The following is an 18,890-nucleotide window of genomic DNA, read 5'->3' as shown; positions in this document are numbered from 1 at the left end:
GATTAGGTCCCAGGCTTTCACTATATGTGTACCCGCTCACTTCTTTGTTTCTGTGTAAGGACCCCTCGTGGGCTTTTGTAATCATATGTAAGGACCCCTCATGGGCTTTTGTAATTGAATGTTTCATGAATACAAAGATATTTTCTCCAATTTATCTTCGATGCTTGCTATATTCTTTTATGTTTGTGGAGACTCTGAATGCATGGCTCTGTCTGTTGTTGCCAATACCAAACTCGGGTGCGAGTATTCTTTTTAGCCTTTGGTCGATTAATATGGCCTTGCGCGGAACCCTTTGTGATCCCTTGGATCGAACCTAAATCGGGCCGATGTACTCGGGTCACTAGGACCTTCACTTCGAGTAGAATGAAAGTAACATTTTGGGCCTTGGAATCATGGTTTATTACTTAAACTACGTGGTAACCTTTGAGAAGAAATTTGCTCGGAGGCATGTGGACAAGGACTGCCTTTGATCTCTCGAGGGCAGTCCCCGAGCAGAGGTTCGTTCAAATTCAGACCACTTGGAAACTCGCTCTGGGTTTAGTATAAATAGCCTTAGCGCGCTGTAGATAGATCTTGAAAGAGGGTTTGTCCGATCTCAGACGGTACCCTGAGGCCAAGGCCATACGGGTAGAGTGTAAATGCTTATTTCCTTGGAGCCTGATTCCCTTTTGACAAAAAACCCCACGAGGCCGAGTATCACCTCGGGTCTCGTAATGATGCCATTGGCTTCCTAGAGCCTAACCTTCCCTTTGATGGAGATCCAAATATAGTGCTAAAATCGGTTTACAGTAAAGAAGCAAGAAATCTTTAAAGAAAAGTCATTGACAAACTCAGAATCCTTCCAGATCTACAAAGATCGGGACAGATTCATATCCAAAGGTTAGGGTTTTGAGGAGAAAGGGGGGGAGGGGGTAAAGAGAACCTTGTTTTGAACTAGAGATTTGAACCGTAGAACTTCAATAGAAATTACTCACAAACCATGGAGGAACTCCTGAAGAGCCTTGAATGAGATCTAGACCAGATCTCTTCGAGGTTCTTCTACAAAAACCACATAATCGAACAACCAGGGAGATATGAGACAAGTAGATGCTTCGTACAGCCATAGGACGCGATAAATCTGACAGGGATTCAAAGGATTAGGGCTGATTTTGGGTGACAGCGATTGGAGATTAGGGTTTAGGTTGAGAGAACTTGAGAGAGGAGAGGAACAGATGACGGCGGTGAAAGGAGAAAAATTATTAGGGTTTGGGGGGGGGGGGTATAGGCTAGTTTATTTTAGGTAAGGGGAGATTTGGACCGTTGATCAAAGTGATCAACTGCCAGGATCTAACAAGAACCGGGTCGGGTAGATTTGTTAGGGTCAGATGGGATTTGGGCTTGGGTTTTGGTTTGGTTTGAAATTGGGTATTTTCAAGGGCTATATTTTAAATACTCGATTAATTTAGTAAAAAAAATTTATAAAATAATTTAAAAATGATAAAAATGTGATTTGTGTGTGAAAATGTTTAGAAATACTTAATATTATAAAAATATGAAAAGCCACTTTATGTATGGATAATATAATTTTGCATATATATAGGCTATTGTTGCAAAAATACATAATTCTAGCCTAAAAATGCAAATGTGATTATAAAAATGCAATTAAAATATTTGAACACTTATATGAGCATAAATGATGAATTTAGATGATTAAGTGATTATAAAGTAATATGAGGGATAATTGTTGAATATTTATATAATTAAAAATGTAGAAATAAATTGATTCAAGGCCTTTAAAAATTATAGAAAAATTGTAAAAATACTTGTGCATGTTTGTAAATGCATGTACAATATTTTGAAAGTATGTATGCATATTTAAAATATATGAGAGAAAAAATTGGGTATCAACAACTACCCATCTTTACCCGGGAAGGATGAAAGAGTTTTCGAGTAAAGAAATGATGGTCAATTTTGACCGAATGGGATGTTTTGAAAGATAGAGGCCAAACTCTGGACTTTGAGCTGCCTAAATATCCCTAGTTTTACAGGAATCAGGCCATGTGTAGTTCCAGATTCATTGGCGGTATATACCAATGAAGTAATTACAAGAACGAACACGAGATTTCGGACTGGATGCAAGAGTGGTTATGGTGAACGGTTAAGTTTGAGATAGCTTGAAGGAACTGGAGCAAGGTTTCTCCTACTAGGATAGCGGTTGCTTGCTGGTCACCTGCAGATAAAGAGATGCTACAGGCATGTATTTGTGCGAAAATTTAATCATGATGCAGATTCCCTTTGGACCATGAAGGTTGTCTTCAGACGATTAAGGATGACGTCCTCAGACCATGATGTCCTAGGACATGAATTGTTTAGTAGAGTATTCGTAGGCCATGAAATGACGTTCTCGGGCCATGAAGATGGTGCCTCCGAACCATGACGCCTTTGAATAATGCTATGCAGATTTGAGGGATCCTCAAGCCATGGCATGGTGTCTTCCGGCTATGAGGATGATGCCTTTTAGACTATGACGCCTTTGGATGGGTTGGAGATATTTCAGCCCATGAGATATAATAATATAATGTTACCAAGACAAGGCTTAGTCTTGTGAAAGGAAGGGCAGAGCTTAGCCCAATTGAAAAGCAAATAGACAGTACCAGAATAGAGTAATATTTATGTAAGGAGGTACAGTGCTTAGTCACATGCAAATGTGGAGGAAAGGATTAGCCTCATGCAGATATGGAGGCAAGGATTATCCTCATACAGGTATGGAGGCAGACAGGGATTAGCCTCATACCAATATGGAGGTAAGGATTAGCATCATGCAAATATGGAGGAAAGGATTAGCCTCATGCAAATATGGATGCAAGGATTAGCCTCATGCAAATATGGAGGCAGGGATTAGCCTCATGTAAATGTGGAGGCAAAGATTATCCTCATGCAAATAGGGAGGCAGGTATTAGCCTCATACAGATAAGGAGGCAAAGATTAGCCTCATGCAAATATGGAGGCAGGGATTAGCCTCATACAAATATGGAGGCAGAGATTAGCCTTATGCAAATATGGAGGCAGGGATTAGCCTCATGCAAGTACGGATGCAGGGATTAGCCTCATGCAAGTATGGAGGCAAGGGTTAGCCTCATGCAAGTATGGAGGTAGGGATTAGCCTCATGCAAATAGGGGGCAAGGATTAGCCTCATGCAGGTATGGAGGCAAGGATTAGCCTCATGCAGACGGGGAGTCAAGGATTAGCCTCATGTAGATATGGAGGCAAGGATTAGCCTCATGCAGATATGGAGGCAAGGATTAGCCTCATGCAGATAGGGAGGCAAGGATTAGCCTCATATAGATATGGAGGCAAGGATTAGCCTCATGCAGATAGGGAGGCAAGGATTAGCCTCATGCAAATATGGAAGCAGGGATTAGCCTCATGCAAATATGGTGGCAGGGATTAGCCTCATGCAGATATAGAGGCAAGGATTAGCCTCATGCAAGTATGCGGGACAGGGCTTAGTCCCATGCAAAGAGCGAGTAGAAAATAAAAGTAGTATATTTCTTAGCTGGAGATATATATTCTATGTCTGATGGCCTGATTGGTAGTGATCTTGTTACGTGTGTACATGTTTGCGAATGATATCACTACGTCAGATGTGCCTGCGCTCAAAGAAAAATTGTAAGTTTTGTGAGGGGGAGGATGGTTCGTGCCTTCGTCCGCTGGCCTTGTTTTGCTCCATTCTGGAGTCCTTTTCGAGTTTCCCTAGGTAGAACCTGACTGTTACGGAAATAGAGTTTTCGAAAATATGCAATTATTGATAAAAATAGAGTCATTTTAGAAACATATTGATATATCAAGTGATTTTTAGATGAACTAGTGACTGTAACACATTTCAGAGACATTGCAGTTTTCTCATGTTAGAATTTTGAGGGTCCTCCTCAAAATTCTGCCCCAGTTTATTAGATGATCCCTCAGCTGTTTGCGGATAATGAGCCTTGTTGAACCTTCTTCGGAATTTTGAGAATCCTTCTCAACATTCTGCCCCAGTTTCTTAACCGATTTCTGACTGTTTGGTATATGTTAGCACTGGCTGGACTTGCTCCAGAATTTTGAGGGCCCTCCTCAAAATTCTTCCCCAGTTTTTGATTTTGGGAGAAAATGAAAATTTTATTATGATATGACCGAACCCATAAGGCTGCCTACGTATCCTCTCTTAAACGGGAATCATATCAAGCGTAGTTCAATTACATCAAATGAGGAAATAATCTAAGCATAGTATCTCTTGACTGCGTCTGAGTTGATTGGTTTGGGCCAGATTTCTCTGTCCATTTTTGTGAGTATGAATGCTCCTCCTATTAACACACTGTGAACCATGTAAGGACCTTGCCATTTGGGAGAGAATTTCCCTTTGGCTTTATCTTGATGTGGGAAGATCTTCTTCAGCACTAACTGTCCTAGTGCAAATTGCCTTGGTTTGACCCTTTTGTTGAAAGCTCTAGACATTCTGTTCTGGTAAAGCTGACCGTGACATATTGCGTTCATCTTTTTTTCATCTATGAGGGCCAATTGTTCATAGTGGCTCTTTATCCATTCTGCATCGCTGAGTTCAACCTCCTTTATGATTCTAAAAGAAGGAATCTCTACCTCGGCTGGGATTACAGCCTCGGTACCATAAACCAGCAAGTAGATGGTTGCGCCGGTTGATGTGCGAACCGTGGTGCGGTATCCCAATAGAGCAAAAGGAAGCTTCTCGTGCAACTTTTTGCGGTTTTCTACCATCTTCCTTAGTATCTTCTTGATGTTTTTGTTGGCGGCCTCTACATCTCTATTCATCTGAGGTCTATAGGCTATGGAATTCATGTATTTGATTTTGAAAGTTTCACATATGGATTTCATGAGATCACTATTGAGGTTAGCAGCGTTATCAGTAACAATGAACTCGGGAACTCCGAACCGGCAAACGATACAATCTTTGAAAAAATCTGCGATGACCTTCTTGGTTACAACTTTGTAAGATGCAGCCTCTACCCACTTTGTGAAGTAATCGATGGCTACCAGAATAAACCTGTGCCCATTTGAAGAAGTGGGCTCGATTGGACCGATGACATCCATTCCCCAGGCGGCACATGGCCAAGGTGAGCTTGTTGCATTGAGCTCATTCGACGACACTTTTATCATGTCGGCATGCACTTGGCATTGGTAGCATGTCCCATCATGTATTTCCCCAAGTAGCTTAGAAGCCTCTTTTGCGTTGACACATCTCAGAAGTCCCAAACCAGGAGTTCTTCTGTACAAATTTTCTCCTCCATAGAAGAAGTGATTGGACAATCTCCGGAGTATGCGCTTCTGAGTGTGGTTTGCATGCTCCGAATATTCTCCTTTCGCCAAATACTCCTTGATGTCATGGAACCAAGGTTTTCCATCTGTTTCTTCTTTAACATGGTCACAATATGTCGGTTGATTATGAATTCTCACCGGGATAGGATTAATGTAATTCTTATCTAGATGTTGTATCATGGATGATAAAGTGACCAATGCATCGACGAACTCATTCTAAATTCTGGGCACATGTCGGAACTCTATCTTCGTGAACCTCTTTCTCAATTCCTACACATGGTGCAGATATAGCAATATCTTGGAATTCTTGGTGGCCCATTCTTCTTGTACCTGGTGCACAAGCAAAACTGAATCACCGATTACCAGCAGCTCCTGAATATTCATGTCGATTGCCATGTTGAGTCCTAGTATGCAGGCTTCATATTCCGCCATGTTGTTGGTGCAGGAAAATCTGAGTTTAGCAGATACCGGATAATGTTGACCTGTTTCTGATACCAAAACTGCTCCAATTCCTACTCCTTTGAAATTTGCAGCCCCATCGAAAGAACATCCTCCAATCATCGCACACTTCGGTAATGTCTTCCCCTACGAATGACACTTCTTCATCAGGAAAATACATTTTCAAGGGGTTGTATTCTCCTCCCACCGGATTTTCAGCAAGATGATCTGTCAATGCTTGTGCTTTGACCGCCTTTTGAGTTACATAGATGATATCAAACTCACTTAATAGTATCTACCACTTGGCCAACTTTCCAGTCGGCATGGGTTTCTGAAATATATACTTTAAAGGGTCCATCCTGGATTTGAGGTATGTGGTGTAGGCACAGAAGTAATGCCTCAATTTCTGAGCTATCCAGGTGAAAGCACAGCAAGTGCGTTCCAGCAGAGAGTATCGTGCTTCGTAAGGTGTAAACTTCTTACTAAAATAGTATATGGCTTGCTCCTTTCTCCCTGTCTCATCATGTTGTCCAAGAACACATCTGATGACTCCATCCAATACAGATAGATTGAGTAGCAAAGGTCGCCCTGGTTCCGACGGGACCAGAACTGGTGGTGTGGACAGGTACTTTTTGATCTTGCCAAAAGCTTTCTGACAATCCTCGGTCCAGCTTGTCTCAGCATCTTTCCTCAGCATCTTAAAGATGGGTTCACACATGACTGTGGAATATGCTATGAAGCGACTGATATAGTTGAGACGTCCTAGGAAGCTCATCACGTCCTTCTTGCTCCTAGGTGGCGGTAACTCCTAAATAGCCTTGACTTTAGACGGATCCAGCTCTATCCCTCGACGACTGACAATGAATCCCAGTAACTTTCCTGCAGGGACCCCGAATGCACAATTTGTGGGGTTTAGTTTCAAGTTGTACCTCCTTAACTTGTCAAAGAACTTTCTCAAGTCTACTATGTGATTTGCGGCCCTCTTGGATTTGATAATGACATCGTCCACATACACCTCTATTTCTTTGTGTATCATATCAAGGAAGATGGTTGTCATGGCTCTCATGTAAGTAGCCCCATCATTCTTTAGACTGAATGGCATCATCTTGTAGCAGTATACCCCCCATGATGTAATAAAAGCGGCTTTCTCTACGTCTTCTTCGTCCATCGAGATCTGGTGATAACCTGCGAAGCAATCTACAAAGGATTAGATATCATGCTTGGCGCAATTATCGATCGGGATATGTATATTCGGCAGTGGGAAGTCATCCTTGGGTGCTTGGCGCAATTGTCGATCGGGATATGTATATTCGGCAGTGGGAAGTCATCCTTGGGACTAGATCTGTTTAAATTTCGATAGTCAACATATACTCTGACTTTCCCATCTTTCTTCAGAACTGGCACAATGTTGGCTAACCAAGTTGGGTACTCAACTACCTTGAGAACTTTAGCTTTGATATGCTTAGTAACTTCCTCCTTGATTTTCAGGCTCATATCTGGTTTGAATTTTCTGAGTTTCTGCTTCACCGGCGGACACATGGGATTAGTAGGCAACTTCTGAGCCACTATGGACGTGCTCAAGCAGTCATGTCATCATATGACCATGCAAAAATGTCATCATATTCCCTTAAAATGGATGTACTCCTAGTTCTCTGTTGGCGATAAGTGAATGCTGATGCGAGTCTCCTTGACGGTCTCGATGTCCCCCAAATTTACTGCTTCGGTTTCGTCCAAGTTGGACTTAGGCTTATTCTCAAAGTTTTCAACTTCCCTGACAACTTCCTCAAGTATCTCATCTTCTTCATCTAAATCACTATTCTCATGTTGCGTTGCCTTATTACATGTCACAGTCACCGGTTCATCAGGAAAAGTAATAATAACATTTAGAAAGAAAAATATGAAAGATACTAATATATAATAAAGAGCAATGCATTTGATTAATACTAAAAAATATCCGGACAAGTACGACTCGATGAATCGAGCATTTATTTTGAAACAAGTAAATCTTTAAAATAAAGTTACTAAAAATCTTAAATGCTTAGAATGGCTACAGAAATAAAATATGCCAAGCTACCTAGGGACTCGGCGGGCCCGGGATGGTATGGCGGTCAAGTTTCTGAGAACACCTCTCTTCTCCATGGTCTGAATTGTAAGGCCTTCTTCCCCCTCCTCCACAATTATTACACTACAGTCCATGTCTTTGTCCTCCAAGAACAAATTCTTCAGCCCAACTAATGCTTCCTCTTCTACAGTTCCCCATATTGTATCAGCTTGGTGAAAAACTTGATTTAGACGTAGCACTAGTTGCTCGAGAGGATAATACGGCCCACGCCATAGAGGAGATCAATCATTATACTCTTTCCATGTGTACTGATATCCGAGCCCAAAGGTAGTACCGTGACCCTTCAGCTGTATCGGTTTAGTATACCCTGGAGATTCTTCCCAAGCCCTTTACCGGGTTCATACCCAGACCATGCCAGTATGCTCTCTATTTTGCTGCTCCACCATTTTTCTTTCTCGATGGCGTTGACACATTTAATGTGATTATAGGTTTCCTCTCCTAGCTTTCTTCTGTTTCCGATAACCGGGATGGTTTGGCTGGTGTAAATGGGGTTACTTCCATCTCCGTGAATTATCACCTCCTAATGATTCCATTCGAATTTCACGGCTTGATGTAGTGTGGATGCCATGGACCCAGTGACATGGATCCATGGTCGGCCCAACAGAAGATTGTATGAGGCCGGTATGTCAAGAACTTGAAATTCGACGTCGAACCAAGTTGGCCCCATCTGTAGGCAAAGGTTAATTTCCCCGATCATGGCCCTTTGATACCCATTGAAAGCTTTCATGTTCATGCTTCCTACCCGTATTTCATGAAAACCTTTGTCCAACCTTTTTAGAGTGTACAACGGACAAATAATGAGGCTCGAACCTCCATCAATCAAGATCCTAGCGATGAATTTGTCCTCAAATTGCACTGTGATATGCAAAGCTCGGTTGTGATTCAATCCTTCAGGTGGTAGCTCATCCTCATGGAAGATTATTTTATAACTTTCCAGCACATGTCCTACCATGTTGGTCATCTCCCCGCCGGTGATGTTGTTGGGTACATAAGCTTTGCTCAACACCTTCATTAAAGCGTACTTATGTGCCTCTAAATTTTGCAACAGTGACAAGATGGATATCTGAGCTGGGGTTTTGTTCAAATGGTCAATCACAGAATACTCCCTTACTTATACTTTCCTCCAAAGATCATCTAGCCCTGTTTCAATGACAGGTTGCTTGGTAGTGGCATCCTTACTTGGTCCTCCCAAATGTTCAGGTGTATAGACCCTTCCGGTCCTAGTCATTCCTTGTGCAGTATCAGATTCTTCTACTTTCGCCTTCCCTTTCCGCCGAGCTTCGGCAACATAATCCCAAGGTATTTCTTTTGAGTGGAAAGGAGGTGTGGTTGGTGTTGTCACTATGAAAGGTGTAACCACTTCTACTTCAAATGGAGTAGGGGTGGCCGCAGGCGGAGCCACTTTTACCTCAAATGGAACTGATGCAGCTACCTCAACCTCGATTGGTTACTGAGTCTGTACTACAATAGGATTAAGTGTGACCGAGGGTTTAAAGTCATTGCCCTCCTGAATAAGCCCAATCGACCCCTCAGAGTCCCATTCTTCGTTCGCCTTTATCATATGTAACCCACCACCTCTATGATCAGGGAGGGGGTTGTTGCGGACATTGGGTGCAGCTTCCTTCGCCTGTATGACCTTGTTGTCAATTAGCGTCTGGATCTTATCTTTCAATGTTCGGCACTCATCAGTGGTGTCCCCTTCATACCGGAATGGTACGCACAAGTTTTGTTTGGGCTGACCCATTGGGATGGATTTTTTAATGCCACAACGGGAACAGGAGTGATGTAACCTGCAGCTTTCAACCTCTCATACAACTGGTCGATGGGTTCAGCAATGGCGGTGTATTGTCTGGGTGGCTTGCGATCAAAATTGGATCGTGGTCTTAAATAATTTTGGCGAGTTGGGGGTTATTGAAAATGAGATAGTTGGGAATTATAGGTATGATAGACAGTGGCTATTTGGGAATATCAGAGAGATGATGGTTGATATGTAAGTGGTGGTGGTTGTATGTGGATGGTGGTGTTTGATAGGTGGGTGGAGGTGTTTGATAGGTGAGTGGAGATTTCGGGCCTTGAGCCACCATCACTTCTCCAACGTCCTTCTTCTTTGATATGCCGCCTGATTGCAATGCTTTATTTATGGCCTGTAATGCCTCAAAATTCGTTACTATCCCGGTTTTGATACCTTCCTCAATTCTTTCCCCAAGCTTGATGATATAAGAGACTTTATGGTTTTCAATCACCATTAATCTTTCATAATATTGTGGATCCTGTGCTCTGACGAAAAACTTGTTTATTTGTTCCTCGTCCAAAGATGGCCTGACCTTGGCCGCTTCCGACCTCCAATGAGTAGCATACTCCCGAAAGGTTTCGGTGGGTTTCTTCTTAAGATACTGGATGTAGAAAACATCTAGTGTATTCTCTATATTGAACCTAAACTGGTCCATGAAATCTGACGTCATACTCACCGAATTGGACTATTTCTTGGGATCTTGACTGATGTACCAGGACAAAGCATCTCCAGTAAGACTCCTCATAAAGAGTTTCATCCGGATCTTTTCATCTTTCCCGACCCCGACAAGCTTGTCACAATAGGTCCTCAAATGAACCCTGGGATCACCTGTACCGTCAATCATCTCAAACTTGGGAGGTTTTATCCCTCTGGAAGTTCTACATCTTGTTGTATGCATAGGTCTTCATAGTTCAAACCTTCTATTCCCTTATCGCCTTCGACACCCTGAACTCGACTTGTCAACTTCTTGAGTTTTTCAGCCATGTTTTTAATGAGCAGGTCCTTCTCTGAAGATTATGGTGTATAGGAGATTGGTTGGATAGAGTGAGGTACGGTTTCCACGTATATAGGGTTTTGGTGAGTGCCAGGTGCCTGGGTGTAATGGTGGTCATTAGTAGAGTTTTGAGGGTCAGGAATGGGTTGTGGTGTATTTTGGGGAGTATGATAAGTGGCGGTTGGTGGGTACTAAATTGGTTGACGGTGGTGTTGTGGTGGAGTTGGTATTAGTATTGGATTAAGATTTTGGGGTGGGGTTGCATATTGATGCGGTGCAGGAGGGTTTTGCGGATGTTGGTTTGGTGTGTTTTGGGGAGGTGCTGGGTTCTTTGCGTTTTGTTAGTTGATATCGGGGACATTTAGGGTGAGTGATAAGTTTGTCAAGTTGTGGACCTACTCAAGCTCTCCCTGCAGCTCCAATATCTTTTGTTCCAACCTCAAGACTAGATCATTTGGTGCTGGGGTACTCCGACCGTTTGAAGTTTCTGCGTTCTCAGCATTATCCTTTCGAATACCACTTAAGTCGTCCATTTTTGCTTTTCGTTTACCTTTTGTATTACTTGGAGGAGGAGGAGGTGGAAGGCCTCTAGATCTGGTGTGATATGTTGATGATGCCAGTATGAGCGAGCCAACCTTAGGGGATGGGAATAAAGAATAAAGAAAAACAAAAAGATAAACAAGTCAGTAAGGATTCTGAAATGTTTGCAGTATTTAAACACATATTGCGGGAATGTAAATTTACATCCTAATTTGGGAACCTCATTGTGCCCTAAGTAGGCCTAGCGACAAATACATTTGGAGAAATTTAGTGCCAATAATTGCCTCATTTCATTAATGTAAAAAAATAAACACCCCAAAACGAAACTAAACAAAATAATGTTGCTAATGGCACTTGGCCTTATTATATTTGAAAAGCAAGTAGATCTAATCTATTTGGTCCCGGAAGGACCCTCTCCAGACTGGATGCTCTTGTCGATCAACTCAACCAACTCGCGCAGGTTCAACAGCAGGAATGCCCTTGCCAGATGCCCTCCTTCATTTCTCTCATCGTCCTGGCTGTCAGTGACCTTTTTTCTCATCTTCCCTTCTAACTCCATTAAACTGTACTCCAAATATTCCAGCCTCTAACTGGATTTAACAGCTCTTTCTTTCCACCCGTTAATCATCTTCATATCAGCCTTATGCAGCGCCATATGCTCAGCTTCAGATTCTCGTACTCTTTTCCGCAGCTTGTTGTACTTCACCTCTGCCTCCCTCGTCTATGACCCTATTTCCTGGCCCATCCTTTGGCTCAACGACCCTAGTTATGTTGTCCTCCAGCCATGACGGGTAAAGATATGAGTGGCCCGCGTGATATCGGTCTGGCTCAATAGTATCCTTCTCCACAATAATCTTTAAGGTCCACATATGTGGTGCTTCATTCTTATACGGGATGGCGTCACCTAGGAAATTGGCTCTGAAGTGACACATTTTAGCGACCCATGGTATGACTTGTCTCATAACCCTGAGAGGAGCGTAAGGGTATATTCCCTTCAAACCAATCAACACCAAGTGTGGAAAATCTCTAGATCTGATGATGAATTCATCGGTAGGGAACCACTCGAACATCCGTTGGACTTGATCCTCGGTCAAATTTTCGAAAAGTTGTACTCATCTCGCAACGTCCTCTAGCTAAGCAAATATGTCTGGAATATAGTTCATTCTTTTGGGATGATGGAAGACTATGTGATCATTCCATGACCTTCGCAGAAATTCTTGACGGTATTGTCCCTTTTAGAGATATTCCAACAACCAGACCTGTAGCAGCAAGTTGCAACCCTCGAAGAACCTGAAACCCTTCTGGCATTGCTCCAAAGCCCGGTACATGTCTGCAACGATCATAGGGACGATAGTGTACGTCTCCCCCTCGATCCCGTCCATCAGAGTTTTGGTTACCATGACCTGCCTAGTATGGATCCTATCCTCTTGGATTGGGAATACCAGCATGCCCAAGAAACACATAATAAACACAAAGACCCTATGATGAATCCAACCTAAAGAAGTGATTGAGAACTCATCATCAAAAATATGGTAGGAACTGTTGTGACCGTATCTTTCATAAAGGAACTCAAAAGGTATGTAGGAGTTCTTTAGTCATTTCAAGTTGTCATTCTTCTTCAGCCCTATCATCTTCAGAAATCCCCTAGCGTTGCGATTTTCAGGTGCTAACAAATTAGGGCTATCCCAAGGCAACCCAACAAATCCTCCTATTTCTTCTAGAAGGGGTGTCATTTCTATGTTCCCAAAACGGAACACAACCCTTTCCTTGTCCCAAAACATAGTTGTAGCCTCGATCAGCATTTTGTTGAGCTGAAGGTCCAACAGAGAAGGCAAGTTTCCTAAGACTCGTTTCACATGGTTTTGGTCACATGAAGGAAGATCCCTCCACCAATATAGCAAGAGTGAGGGTGTGCTAACCATACCGAATCTGGGGACCTCGTGCCTCATTTTCTGCAAAACAAAGAGAGTTAAGCCCTTTCCCCTTCCAGGTTCGTCTATTTATACAGTAATGATTAGCATATTGGCATCTGTTTCTCAAAATTAATGCACATAATCGTGGTTACGTCCGTTGGGATTATCTAAAATCCGATGGACTTTTGGACAAGGCTTGTCTTAAAGGGTTATTATGCGGACAACATATTAACCCGACTAGGTTTGACCATGATGCATGTACAATTAACCAGAGTAAAGTTGCAATAGAGGTATAGACTTGGACCCTCAAGCGGACAACTTGAGGGGGAAAGGCACGAAACCGTCGAACGCACCGCTGATCGACTAGTTTTACCGTAAATACACCTTTATAAATTTAAAGGGTAATATATAGGAAGAACGCAAACACTCATCAAGAGTTGCTATAGGATTAATTACGCACGAGTGGAATATGATGTTGAGCATGATTTATGTAACAATAAATAGCATGTTGTCAAGTATTTGCGCATAAGAAATGATAAATGTGGTATTTAAATAATTGAAAGACGGTTACAGAAAGGAAAACAAAGAGACAAATCAGTTTCAGGAATAAAAGAATCATAAATACTTGAAAAAAATAGACAGTTAAATTCAAATAAGGGGAAAGGGTACGTGGGATAGAGCATGCTTGGACTAATTCACAAAAGATAAGTTTGTTATGGTAAGAGCCTAAAAATATCCCAGCAGAGTCGCCATGCTGTCACGCCCCCTTTTTTCCCTTTTTGACGGGGATATCCGGGTTTCGACATTCATGGGGGGAAATAACTCGTTTCCTTTTGGGAATTGGGTATTTGAAGAGTCGCCACCAAACGGATTATGGTGCGTTAGGGCACCTGGCGTAATTAACTCGTAACTAGTTTGCATTACCAGAGATTAGGGTAAGGGCTCGAAATAACCTTTAGGGGAAGGTGTTAGGCATCCCTCGAGGTCCAGAACGGTGGGTCCCAGCAGAACTTAAACTATGTGAATTAGTCGTTTTAAAAAATAAACAGTTTTAACACATACTTGCAAATAAAGACATGTCTTGACATTCTAAATGCATGTATGATTCAAGTAATGAAAACATGGGAAAAGGTTTGAGCAATTTTCACATATGTAAAGGAAAGTAAATTATTTAAACAACGGAAGTTGGGAAAGAGGGGTCCTAGGTTGGTTAGCCTACAGGATCATACCCACACAATGCCCGGTAATCACTCCTCAATAAGGGGCTACACGTGACATTAGCGCATAGTCATCATATCATTACTACCCAATTCCCTCCCCTTAGTCATAGCCTAAAGCGTTCTAGCAACCTTGAAAGATATCATATGCATGCGCTACCCGTCTCTTCCTTGTGGCCCTGGAGGTATGTAGGACCTTTAATTTAGGTGGTTCTACACCATCCTAAGGTACTTAAAGGAAAAAAATCTAGGCGTCAACTAAAACAATTAGGACTGCATTAAAGAGGAAACAATTAAAGGCTCACATTTTACCTCCACAAACAAAGCAAGTAAGTGCACGTCTCAAACAACAGTTTTCAGATATTTAAGAGGAACTCTAGAACAGGATATCTAGTTGAGCAGAGAATATGCAGTACTGAATTTGGACCAAAGTGTCAAAGACCTATTCAACGTGCCTACTAATTTTAGATCTGTTGAATATGAGCAGTCACAGATAACAGAGCATAGTTTTACAGTTGCAGGGTTTTTAATCGCCCTATAGGCATGCCTAGGCGTATAATAGTGATGTCCTATGAGAATGGTATCTTATTGATTAGGAATGCAATAAGATAGTGAACAACTTTTAAACAGGTAATTTGGATCCTATAGGTATGCTCTCTAGCCGTATTAATTAAGGCAGCATTGAAAACTTATTAAAGAAACGAATAGATTAGTTAATTAAACCGATTCAAAATCGACAAACATGAATTGAAGTTAAACTGATTTTAGGTTTTATAGGCATGATTTCTAATTAAATATAAGGCGAAGCAAGCACAATTTATTTGACCAAAGCGAAATCCCTATAGGCATGATTTTTATTAAAGTTGATTTAGATCCTATAGGCATGATCTCTATTATTAAAACTGATTTGGATCCTATAGGCATGGCTTCTAATTGTGAAAGTAAAGCAAGCAGAATTTATTTGAACCAAAGCAGATCCTATAGGCATGATTTCTACTAAAGCTAATTTAAACCCTATGGGCATGTTATCTACTTGTGTCAAAGCAAAAGCAAACGGAATTCATTTGAACCAAAGTAGATCCTATAGGCATATTTTCTAACTAACACATTTTTGAACCAAATGAACCTTTATAGGCATGTCATCTAGCAAAACACATTTGAATTGAAATGGACCCTATAGACATGTTATCTACCCCAACTTTACCCACAGTATGTGACTACCCACCCTTTTTACTAATCACTCCAATGTTTGTTTACAATAATTATTACAGATCAAGAATTGAATATAAATTATATAAATAGAATAGAAGTTAAGTTATAAGGAGCCTGAAATAGGCCCAAAACAATGCTGGTGTACCAAGCCTTCACTAGTCTCAAATGCCCAAAGTTCCATAGCCCAATTCATGTCTAGGTGTGTCAAAGTTCCCTAAGGACCTCAAGGATACCGGACAGTGCTCACACCCAGACTTTCATCAAACAAAGACTGATTATGTGCGGTTTGGAAGTGCCAGCCCTGATATGTCAGAGTTCAGAGAGATCTCAAGGGTCTCAAAGTAGTACATATACCCGAGGGACGAGACTTAGTAATCTAAGAGTAATGTGAGAGTGCATAGTGATTTGAAAGAGTTTGGTAAACAGTATAAAGAAAGGTCTTATGAGTGAAAAGAGTTTTCTGAAAACCTTTACTGGTTTGAGTAAAACAGTAGTTGGTAAAGCATGAAAGAGAACATCTTGAAATCAGAATACCAATCCCAGAACAGCTTCAGAAAAACACTTTGGAAAACAGACTTCACACAAGGAGAAAGGGGTAGGGGACACCTATAATGCACCTTAGTGATAGCAAACAAATACACAAATTCCTCAAGAAGTTATGGAATTGACAAGTTAGTTACAAAGATATGTTAAGAACACATAGGTCTTAGACACAAACAGGATCTCATTAGTGAAGTAGAGTAAGTTAGGCTTAGATGAATAGGCTAAACAAGCACTTCATGAAGCATTCAAGGTTTTAGAAATACTAACCACATACAGAACGAGTAGAATTTAGACATGTTGGGTAAGACAAACAATGCAGTTTGGACATACTGGTGAACAAATAGGATTCATGCAATCATCTAAAGTAGGATGGGGCATGCTAAACAGTATACTAGTTATAGCTTTTAACAGAACAAACTTAAACATACTGAGTGATACAGTAATTAGGCAGTATAATCTAGGCATGTTGATTACATATTGAGCACATAGTAAATAGGACTGGGAACCACAACTAATGAATTGCAGCAACAAAGAAACACATAGTTTTGGAATGGGAATTGAATCAGGACATACCAGTTGAGGAAAGAATACAGAGTATAGAGCAGAGATGGTGCAAATAGCCAGCATTGGCTTACAGCCCGCTGGATTAGTGAGAGTTGCAAGTGACAGAAGAGAATAGAGAGCCTTTTAGAGAGTGAGAGTATAGATGAACTAGTGTTCGTGTATCTAGAAGTGAGGAGTAAAGGAGAGTATATATAGCAGTTAAGAGCAAGGAAAATAAGGTAAAGGGAATCAACCATTCTGCAATTAAGGAAGCCACATAATCAATTATACACCAATTAGTGTAATTTTCCCTTAATTAAGGGTAATTAACCAACGGTATTTAAGGAAAGAAAATCACATAAGCAATTAGGGGTAAATAGACAGAAGTTTAATTAAGGAAATGATCAGTAAATATCAAAGTTAATCGAATAAGGCAAGAAAGCTAATCAAGATTGTAAATAAAGGAAATAGTGAGGAATTAGCACATAGGTCTTAACGTAACAAATTGATAATGAAGAATCCAAATCAATTACTGATTTAAGGAGAAAAGTATAGGTTTACCATGAATAGGCAAGAAATGAACATACACGCGTAGAATCAGTAGAAAAGTCAAACCAAAAACATTAATAGAAGCACATTAGGATAAAAAAATCAAAAGACACCAAATTAGGCTAAAGAAGAGTCACAGAAACCAAAGCATAGGACAAAGTCAGTGCACAAGTAACTCAGAAACCAAACGAAATGTTGAAAAAATTAGGGTTTTTAGCATAAACTAGTTAGGATTAAAGCAAACCTTACAAAATCGGCTAGAACACATAAGAAACAGAAGGTTAAACACTCAAAATTATTAAACCTTTTGGAGAAAGAAAATTTCGGGAAGCCCTAGTTTGAAAACACTTAAAGAAGAAAACTGGAAGGTGTGTCAACATACAGAGATTCGAACAAACAGAAGTCATAGAAGTCAAAAACCCGAAGTATTGTTGTGTTTAAAATCGTTCAGTAGTAGAGGAATAAGGGAAACCTAAATAAAAATCACAGAAACTTGAAAACATTTAAAGTATGCAGAGATTCAAACAGTATATAGCAAAGAACCCAAAATATAGTGCTAAAATCGGTTAACAGTAAAGAAACAGGAAATATATAAAGAAAAGTCATTGACAAACTCAGTCCAGATCTACAAAGATCGGGACAGATTCATGTCCAAAGGTTAGGGTTTTGAGAAGAAAGGGGGGGGGGAGATAAAGAGAACCTGGTTTTGAATAAGAGATTTGAACCATAGAACTTCAATGGAAATTACTCACAAACCATGGACGAACTCCTGAAGAGCCTTGAACAAGATCTAGACCAGATCTCTTCGAGGTTCTTCTACAAAAACCACATAATCGAATAACCAGGGAGATAGGAGACAAGTAGAAGCTTCGTACAGTCATAGGACGCCATAGATCGGACAGAGATTCAAAGGATTAAGGCTGATTTTGGGTGACGGCGATTGGAGATTAGGATTTAGATTGAGAGCATTTGAGAGAGGAGAGGAACAGATGACGGCGGTGAAAGGAGAAAAATGATTAGGGTTTGGGGGGTATAAGTTAGTTTATTTTAGGTTAGAGGGGATCTGGACCGTTGATCAAAATGATCAACGGTTAGGATCTAACAAGAACAGGGTCGGGTAGATTTATTAGGGTTAGATGTGATTTGGGCTTGGGTTTTGGGCTGGTTTGAAATTGGGTCTTTCTAGGGCTATATTTTAAATACTCGATTAATTCAGTAAAACAATTTTATAAAATAATTTATAGATGATAAAAATGTGATTTGTGTGTGAAAATGTTTAGAAATACTTACTTAATATTATAAAAATATGAAAATCCATTTTCTGTATGGATAATATAATTTTGCATATATATAGGCTATTATTGCAAAAATACATAATTCTAGCCTAAAAATGCAAATGTGATTGTAAAAATGCAATTAAAATATTTGAACACTTATATGAGCATAAATGATGAATTTAGATGATTAAATCATCGTAAAGTAATATGAGGGATAATTATTGAATATTTATATAATTAAAAATGCAGAAATAAATTGATTTAAGGCCTTTAAAAATTATAGAAAAATTGTAAAAATACTTGTGCATGTTTGTAAATGCATGTACAACATTTTTAAAGTATGTATGCATATTTAAAATATATGAGAGAAAAAATTGGGTATCAACAACTCCTAACTCTATTAATTCATTTGCTATGTTGGCGGACGCCTTCGTGAAGGCAC

The sequence above is a fragment of the Nicotiana tabacum genome, chromosome 20 (assembly GCF_000715075.1).
Source record: "Nicotiana tabacum cultivar K326 chromosome 20, ASM71507v2, whole genome shotgun sequence".
Taxonomy (NCBI): domain Eukaryota; kingdom Viridiplantae; phylum Streptophyta; class Magnoliopsida; order Solanales; family Solanaceae; genus Nicotiana; species Nicotiana tabacum.
The sequence above is the reverse complement of the archived record's forward strand: the minus strand, read 5'-3'. Positions refer to the sequence as shown.